Here is a 10036-nt window from a genome sequence, read left to right as displayed (position 1 = left end):
GTTTATATTACAGAAACATTGATGTTCTTAAGAAGAGATGTCCATTGATGTTTTTTGGAACAAAAACTCTCCTTCAAATGGAGAGCAATGTCGGACAAGGACAAGGGTAGGATGGGGGACGCCGCGCTGGCAAGGCCAGGTTGTATGTTTATTATGAGCATATGATATGGTGTTGTAATTTAGCATATCAATAAGTGGTAGGTGTAGAACGCATTGGCAATTGCTTTCAATATCTATGTAGATAGCGTGGACCATTATCATTATTAGAGCAACTATATGTCTATTGAAAATATAGTATTTTATCAATTCATATATCTTACTCAAAAGTGGATTCTATCTACCTTAACTTGGAATTCTCATAATGTATACATGTAGAAGAAAGAAGCTCGCTTGTGCATGGGGGGAGATTGCACTTAGTGCTTGTGTCACTCATCTTCTCTACGTCCCACGTCTGGGCCACCTCCTTTGTCATGCACATGCAAGCACTCTTGTTGCAAAGGTGCGGATGTCTATTGGCTCTCTCTCTCTCTCTCTCTCTCTCTCTCTCTCTCTCTCTCTCTCTCTCTCTCTCTCTCTCTCTCTATGTGAGCCTTTTCTTGTTATTTTACAGGGCATTGTGTTCCAGCTATTGCGCAAAATGGCTCCCACTAGTGCCTAAATCCTAGAAGCACTTGCTTGTGACGAAGGAAATTTGGAATGGCGGCCTCTACACCAAAACAACCTCCATTACGCCACAAGGGAAATGAGATGAGGGCACCACCTAGTCTTGGAAGCGTGGACTAGGACCGCTACACAAAGAGAGAGAGAGAGAGAGAGAGAGAGAGAGAGAGAGAGAGAGAGAGAGAGGTATCACTATGAATGAAGCATTAACTTTAGTGTGTGTACAAGGAATGGATAACTTCAAGCACTCCCAACACAAATAGCATGTAGATTACTAAACAACAACTCAAGGATTAGCCAAAATCACATCAAGCACTCTCACACACACATAAAAGATTTCTCTTAATTAACATAAGTAAGAGGAGGGGAGGTTACTAGCATAAAACAATTTGCACTCTAGAATGTGCAAGAATAGAGTGAGTGAATGAGCTTTATGGGCTCATGATGAGTGATACAAAGACTCAATGGGGCTGAGGGATACTTGAAATTACAAAGGGGGGGGCCTCTTTATATAGGAAAGAGAGTGATTAGGAGTGAGGTTAAGATCCAAGTGCAATTTATACAAATGAAGCTTGATTAGGGACATTCAACCAATGAAGAAGCTCCTTCCAAGTGATTTTTTGACCAATTTGCAACTAATTGGCTCCATCATCACTTGTGTTGTCTTCACTCCTTCCTCCATAGCTTGTGTCCAAGAGCTTCCTTATTTTAAAATGTAAAGAATCTACATAAAATCAATGCATATCTAGTAATAATAGAAAGGGGTTGAATGAGAACTTATGAATTACAACAAGATTAAGCATGATGAGAGAGGTGATTAGAAAAGGAATTTGTGATGGTTTTTTGAGCTTGAGAGAGAGGAGGAAGGAGGGGAGGGTGAGAAGACTAATGGATGATTTTTAGAGAAGGTCTCAATGTGGAAAAGGAAGGGTGTGTGTGTAAAGGTAGAGGGGGTGGTCTCCACCACAATTGAAAAAACTGGCGTCCGCCAATTTGGCCATATCTCCTAGACCGTAGATGCAAAAATTATAAAAAAAATATGGTCAAAATCTCCAGCTCATCAGCTACAACTTTGATGAAGACAAATTTTCTTGGATCGGAGTGGAAGTATTTTTTAAAAATCCAGCAAAATCATGTGTCTGTTTCCTTCCTTTACCAAGTCTTCCACTTGGGTCCCATTTGTTTGAATCCTATCATCATGGCCTTTACCAACTAGGTTCTCCCTCTACCTTTCACCTCCGGTGAACTAGTCAAGAAAAAATTCCCATCAAATCATTTTTTGAATTTTTCCAAGAGGTTGTTCTCACTCTTTCTTTTATTGTAAACCTCTAGAAGCAAGGAAAACCAACAAAATATAGTAAACAAAAATTTGTGATAGGCTCGGATCATAGCCCCCCCAAACCGGGCTAGGGGTATTTATGCCTCTAGCCTACTTTCTTTGATCTTGGGCTGACCTTATCCTGATGTGATAAGGCTTTAAACGCCATCCATTTGTCCTGGTCTTGTGCACTTTACCATCAATGTCTTGAAGTCTGTAAGAGCCATTTTTGAACTTTTTGGTGACCAAGAACGGGCCTTCCCATCGAAAAAGAAACTTTCCATCCTTATGAGTGTCGAAGCGATTGTCATATCGAAGCACCAGAGATCCCTTTTTGATGTCTTTGGATGCTAGCTTTTTGTTGAACTTTTCTCTGCGCTTCTCTGCTTCTTGAGAATAGTGGTTGATGGCTTCTTCACGATCCAATTGCAACCTCTCTAGATCCATGATCCTTTGATGTACTTTCTCCTTTTGAGAGCCTACCTGGCTACCCAATATTCGAAGACTTGTTAACTTCACTTCAATGGGCAAAAACGCCTCCTTTCCATAAACCAAATGAAAGGGTGTGTACCCTAATGTGGTTTTGAAGGAGGTTCTATAGGCCCATAGAGCTCCATTCAGGTGTTTGTCCCAATCTTGGCGCCTGGCATGTACCTGTTTGGTGAGAATTTTGCAAATGATTCCATTTACTTTTTCCACCAAGCCATTGCACTGAGGGTAGTAAGGAGTAGAGTGTTGATGCTGAATATTTAGCTTCTGCATGAGTTCTCCTACCAAGTCTGCTCTAAACCCTGGTCCTCTATCAGATAGTATTTCAAGAGGGGTGCCAAACCGGCAACATATGTGGTCAAAGATGAACTGGCTCACATCCTTAGCAGTAATTCTATTGGTTGGAATAGCCTCAGCCCATCTAGTCATGTAGTCTACTCCCATAATGATGTACTCTTTACCTGACTGAGTGCGTGGTAGAGGCCCTATGGCATCAATTCCCCACTTCTCAAAGGGCCCATATACCTTTATTGGGTTCTGAGGTTCAACTATGAGCCGTCGTGGTCCTGCTTTCTGACATTCATCACATGTTTGACACCAGTATTTGACATCACGATGAAGACTTGGCCAAGTAAACCCAGCTTGTAGAACCTTTCTACTAGTGATGTCATGTGCAAAGTGTCCTCCGCACATATCATCGTGACAAGCTTTTAAAATCTCTTCAATTTCACTCTTCAAAGGCACTCTCCTAAGCACACCATCCTTACCAAGACAATACAAGTTATCATTTACTATGCGATACCTAGTAGCCTTCCTAGCTAACCATCACCTTTCCCCTGCATTCAAGTGTTTAGGAGCCTCTCCTTGCTCCAGAATGTGCATAATATCTTCTAAGTCCTCCTTGCCTTGCTAAAGTGGAAGTTTGATGGCCACTGCTCCCACTATTGACTCATTTAACTTCGATGATGCTAGGTGGTCTGCATCCTTGTTCTGGTCTCTTGGCACATGATGTACTTGTGCCTCCCTAAATCTCCTCATAAGAGCTTTGGCTTCTCTCATTTTAGTAGAGAGACTGGCATTTTTGCAAGCCCATGTACCTTGCATTTGCCTTACCAAAAGCATGGAGTCACCAAAAGCATTTAATCTCTTAATTGAATTATCGAGGCACCAACAAAGGCCATGAATTAGAGCTTGATATTCTGCTTCATTGTTGGAGTGGACATCTTCTAGAGTGATCCCTTCACCATGGATCCTCTCTCCCAATGGAGATAAGACCACGATGCCTGCAGCTGCCTTATCCTTGGTTCTCTTGTATGCTCCATCAAAGTAGAGGCTATAAGCATTGACCAAAGCCTCTAGAGCTGGAGGTGGTGGAAGTTCCTTTCTCTTCAAATGGAAAACTTTTTCATAGCACTTGTTTGTTAAAATGTCGGTTAAGCATGCTCGAGTTTTTCTTTCAACCTGTATTGTATAATCAAACTCTTGAAGTCGCACCACCCACTTTGCTATTTTGTCAGAGATTTCCATATGTTGTAGTGCGTAGGGAAACATATCCTCCACAGTGATAATTACAAACCTCTTTGGCAGCAAGTATGGCCGAAACTTGGTTACCGCAAACATGAGGGCTAACACTAGCTGTTCCATCAGGGTGTAGGCCTTCTCTGTGTTTTCCATGAGGCGGCTAGCAAAATACACAGGCCTCATAAAGGATGTTTTTGAATCTTTTTGTAGGAGGGCAGCACCAATGGCTTCTTCTCCCACACTAGGGTTTACAAAGAATGTTTCTTCCCAACAAGGTTGGAGGATTACAGGGAGTGACCCTAACATTTTTTTTATCTCTCTAAAATGCCCATCACTTTCTTCACTCCAAACAAGCGTCTCTTGACGAGTCAGCTGTCGTAGAGGAAATATCACTTGGGAGAGTAAGTGTATGAATCTACTCAAATATCTTAGCTTTTGCAAGAAAGAGATTAATTGTTTGATGGAAGTTGGGGGAGGTAGATTTAGCAATGTTTCTATCTTTTCACGATCTACCTCGATTCCATCAATGGACACTACATGCCCCAATAGTGTAACCTTGCTTTCCCCAATGTGACATTTGTCCTTGTTTAGTTGTCCACCCAGCTTAGCTAAACGAGTAAATCCTTCATCAATCTTGCCGAGATGCATACTTTTGGAGCTGTAAATACAAAAGTCATCTATGAAAACCCTTATGGACTTACCAAAGTAAGGTTGGAAGACCATATTCATGAATCGTTGAAAGGTGGCTGGAGCGTTGGTGAGACCAAAAGGCATGACTCGAAATGCAAAACAGCGCCATGGTGTGATGAAAGTGGTCTTTTTCTGGTCCTCCTCTGCAATGCGTATTTGAAAGTAGCCGGAGTATCCATCACACATTGTGTATCGCTCATGGCCTGCTACTTCATTTAGAATCTCATCTTGAAATGGGAGAGGAAAGTGGTCCCTTTTTGTTGCAGTATTTAGTGGCTTATAATCCACGCACACTCGCCATTTACCATTCTTCTTTGGCCTCACCACTACTGGAGAGACCCATTCTGAATCTTCTACTGGGTATATGAATCCTGCTTCTAAGAGTCTCTTCACCTCGGACAACAGTGCATTTTGTTGCACAACTCCTAATCTTCTTAGTTTTTGTACTACTGGCTTGCTCCCTTCTTTTAGATGGATATGATGCTTCACTGCAGTGACACCTGTAATGTGAGTGTAATCAGAAATAAACAATGATGCATGATTCTTGAGAACATTTACATAACCCTCCTTTTCTTCTTCCTTTATATCCTTGGATAACATCTTCTCTAGGTTGGCATCCCACACATTCTCCATTTGGATCCTTGGGTTGTCTTCTGATGAGGTAGTTTCCTTTATGGTGATGCCCATGACTTCGAGAGTGCTATCACTCTCTTCACTTGAACTCTCTTCCTCGTCCATGGATGAGGAGCATCCACTTGAGCTCCACTCATCAGCTGACGTCTCTAGTTCAAGGTTCTCTTGTCGCCCATTCTTCAAGTTATAAACCACCTTCCGACTATGGCCACCCACTCGAGGCCTCAACTCCAAGTCTCCTGTTGCCCAATCTTGCCTAGCTCCTATACCCATGAGCCAAGGTCGTCCTAAAATAAGGGGGTATCCTTCTCCCTTTATTGGCATCACATAAGCATCAACCTCTGTAGTGATTCCAAAAACAGAAACTCTCAAAGCTTTCACTACACCCACACAAGTGACAGAGACATTATTGGCCATTTTTGCCCTAAAGTTTGATGATTCCATTACCTCTAAACCCAATTGATGCATTAGTTTTTCTGTCATGACACAAACCTCTGCTCCACTGTCAATGTAAGTTTTTGGAATCCGTTGTCCCTTGATTTGAGCCTCCACCAAAGGCACTATATCCTTGAGACCATATGCTTTGATTACACTTACTAGCTTACTTCGCTTTGCCCTCGTGCTCACCATTTTTTACCATTGTCGTCGCAGCTTTGGGGAGATATGAAGTAGTTGTGGCCAAGTAATCTTTGGTCCTTGAGAACTCACATCAACTGTCAAGTCATAAGGTTGTGTCCGAGATCCCATAGGGAAATCAGAGATGTCAATTTGAGACCTAGTACGGGTCTTTCTCTTCTTGGCTTCATCTTTAGTTGCCCGAGATGTACTTGCTTCATTGCTTGCATCCTTCCTTGTTTCTTTACTTACTTCATCTTGGACACGCACACGCTTGATAGGCATTGTAGCCACTTCATCTATCTTCATCTTCCCTTTAGCTATTTCTTCCTGGTTGCTTCTGCCCTTGAGGACCTCCTCCATCCTTATGATGCTCACATTTGGTTGAGTAGCAGGGGCTTGAGCTTAAGCACGAGGTGGCCGCAAAATTTGAGGTTGCGGTTGCTCTTGTGCTTGAGCTCTAGCACGGGGAGGACTTACTTGTTGTCAAGGACCTCTGACAGGGTAGTCATATCTTCTGGGATGAGGGCAATTATACATGCCGTGGCCATTTTCCCCACAATTGTAACACAACATTTCCCTTGCTTGACGTCGCATTGGTGGCCAATTCCCACCATTCCCCTCAATAGGCCTTCTTGCACCCTGCACAAGATTTACTCTCAACCCCTCTAGCTGGTTTGTGAGATTGTTTATTTGTTGGAGCATATCTTCTTGTCGACCTCTATTGAGGTCTGGTGCATTAGGCACATTTGGAGGTATGTGAGAAGCTTCCATAGTTGTGATATTGCCTCCCAAAGCTAGCTGGCCAGCTTGGGCTTGATAGAGAATCTTTCTATTCTTTTCCCTAGCAATTCTTAAGGCATCTTCAAAAGTATTTGGAAATTTGCTCTTTACCTTCTCCCTTAGCAAGGGGTACAAACCTGAGATAAATCAATCCTTTTGGAGGCAATTGGGAGCTCGCTCACCAGGGTTTAGTGAGTCTGACCATTGCCCCCAAAGTTTTAGAAAACCTTCCTCATAGGTTGCATAACCATGAGGGTCAACCTGATGAAGGGCCAGAAGCCGTTGCCATAGTTCTTCTGCCGAATTGGCTCGTTGAAATCTTCGTAGGAAAGTCGCCTTCAATCCCTCCCAATCAGCTCTTTGGGTTGGATCTAGAGCCTGGAACCATACCCTAGCTTCTTCTTTGAGCACCAAAGGAAAAGCTCTCAATTTCAATGCTTCGTCATCCCTCCCAGAGACAAGGAAAGCCATCTCCAAGTTATCCAAAAAATCCCCAGCATTTTCCCCACTACGCCCAAAAAAATTAGGGAAAGCCATCATAAAATGGGTTGCCTTCCTCTCAATACAGCACAAAGATGAAAACGTCTAGGCCCAAATCATATCTTATTAAGGGTAGAATAAATGGATTGATAGATGCATTAATCTCAGCTAGACGACGAGGGCCTAGTAAGTTCCTTATGATGTTTTGGAACCTAAGCTTTGTGCTAGCTATTATATGCACAGTTTGTCTAGCAAGAGGTTGGAAAGGTCCATATAAATCCCTATGATTCATGGAGTATGCTTAAAGCAAGATGAAGTTGTGAACATCAAAAGATACATTATACTCCAAAATAGGAAATATTATAGGGTCAGGGGACAACAATATCTCTCTCAACCTCTCAGCTCCAAAATAGAAAACCAATCTTTGTTGGAAAAAAATCTTTCTATCAATACGCACATTCACCCTAATATTTTGAACTGATTGAAAGTTGTAGAAAATGGGATTATTCATTGGTGCATTAAATACAAACTTCCATGAAGCACTTCATTGAAGTTGAGCTCTCTTGGATCCCACCATTTGAGAGATGCGAAGAATTTGCTCACCAGTGATTAGCCTAGCTTTGGTGTGACCATCTTCAGCTTTGTAGAGTTCATAGGGTTCAATGGCTACCCTCTCAACCACCTTGAGCCTTCTTGCTAGTAGTAGTTGGAGTGCATCACCATATGTAGCCTCTTGCCAATACCGCACCCCATTGATGTGTAGCTCCCCCTCCAAAAACTTGTTAATACCAGAGTTTGAGAGTGCTTTCACCACCTGAAGTCGAGGCTTCAAAGGAAGTGTCTTCACACTAGCCACAAAGCACTCAACACAATGCTTTGACCTAGGGACTTGATGACTACAAGATTTTCCTTGAAGCAAAGAAGGGTGTATGTAGTTAACTCTCTTTACCCGCATACGTGCCATTTGTCGATAAAGACGCTTCTTTTCTCGAGCTTCTTGGGGAGACCATAGTGGAAGTCTCGGAGAATTTGATGGATCTTCCTTCATAGGATTGACAGAGCGCAGCTTGAGAACTCCTCCATGGGGGCACCAATTTATGACGAAGGAAATTTGGAATGGTGGCCTCTACACCAAAACAACCTCCATTGCGCCACAAGGGAAATGAGATGAGGGCACCACCTAGTCTTGGAAGCGTGGACTAGGACCGCTACACAAAGAGAGAGAGAGAGAGAGAGAGAGAGAGAGAGAGAGAGAGAGAGAGAGAGAGAGGTATCACTATGAATGAAGCATTAACTTTAGTGTGTGTACAAGGAATGGATAACTTCAAGCACTCCCAACACAAATAGCATGTAGATTACTAAACAACAACTCAAGGATTAGCCAAAATCACATCAAGCACTCTCACACACACATAAAAGATTTCTCTTAATTAACATAAGTAAGAGGAGGGGAGGTTACTAGCATAAAACAATTTGCACTCTAGAATGTGCAAGAATAGAGTGAGTGAATGAGCTTTATGGGCTCATGATGAGTGATACAAAGACTCAATGGGGCTGAGGGATACTTGAAATTACAAAGGGGGGGGCCTCTTTATATAGGAAAGAGAGTGATTAGGAGTGAGGTTAAGATCCAAGTGCAATTTATACAAATGAAGCTTGATTAGGGACATTCAACCAATGAAGAAGCTCCTTCCAAGTGATTTTTTGACCAATTTGCAACTAATTGGCTCCATCATCACTTGTGTTGTCTTCACTCCTTCCTCCATAGCTTGTGTCCAAGAGCTTCCTTATTTTAAAATGTAAAGAATCTACATAAAATCAATGCATATCTAGTAATAATAGAAAGGGGTTGAATGAGAACTTATGAATTACAACAAGATTAAGCATGATGAGAGAGGTGATTAGAAAAGGAATTTGTGATGGTTTTTTGAGCTTGAGAGAGAGGAGGAAGGAGGGGAGGGTGAGAAGACTAATGGATGATTTTTAGAGAAGGTCTCAATGTGGAAAAGGAAGGGTGTGTGTGTAAAGGTAGAGGGGGTGGTCTCCACCACAATTGAAAAAACTGGCGTCCGCCATTTTGGCCATATCTCCTAGACCGTAGATGCAAAAATTATAAAAAAAATATGGTCAAAATCTCCAGCTCATCAGCTACAACTTTGATGAAGACAATTTTTCTTGGATCGGAGTGGAAGTATTTTTAAAAATCCAGCAAAATCATGTGTCTGTTTCCTTCCTTTACCAAGTCTTCCACTTGGGTCCCATTTGTTTGAATCATCATATGGCTCCAAAGCCATGATGATATGAGCTACTCATGACCCTTGAATCATGGGCGCATAGCTCCACAACCACATCATATCTTTTCTTTTCACATTTACATGTTTTCCCTTCCCTTTACCAACTAAGTTCTCCCTCTACCTTTCACCTCCGGTGAACTAGTCAATAAAAAATTCTCATCAAATCATTTTTTGAATTTTTTCAAGAGGTTGTTCTCACTCTTTCTTTTATTGTAAACCTCTAGAAGCAAGGAAAACCAACAAAATATAGTAAAAAAAAAATTGTGATAGGCTCGGATCACTTGTAGTAAAGTTTTCATGTGCGCACTAATGTAGACAATATTTTAACACAGCAAGGGGAAAAACATTTGAATTTGTTGATTTCTTATGCAAGCCAACAACTAAAGAAAGTCAAATAGAATCATATGACAAATGAGGAGAGATAAGCAAGCCAACAAATAAAGAAAGACAAAAAGAATCATATGACAAGGAGTAGATAATGGTTGTCCATGATCTATGTAGTAAAAAAGTTTCAACATTTAGTTTGTCGTTTGAGAAACAAATCTATTTTCCT

Source organism: Adiantum capillus-veneris, unplaced genomic scaffold, assembly GCF_014529385.1.
Source record: "Adiantum capillus-veneris isolate H3 unplaced genomic scaffold, ASM1452938v2 Hic_scaffold_325, whole genome shotgun sequence".
In the NCBI taxonomy this organism is placed as follows: Eukaryota; Viridiplantae; Streptophyta; class Polypodiopsida; order Polypodiales; family Pteridaceae; genus Adiantum; species Adiantum capillus-veneris.
Note: the sequence above shows the minus strand (reverse complement) of the source record.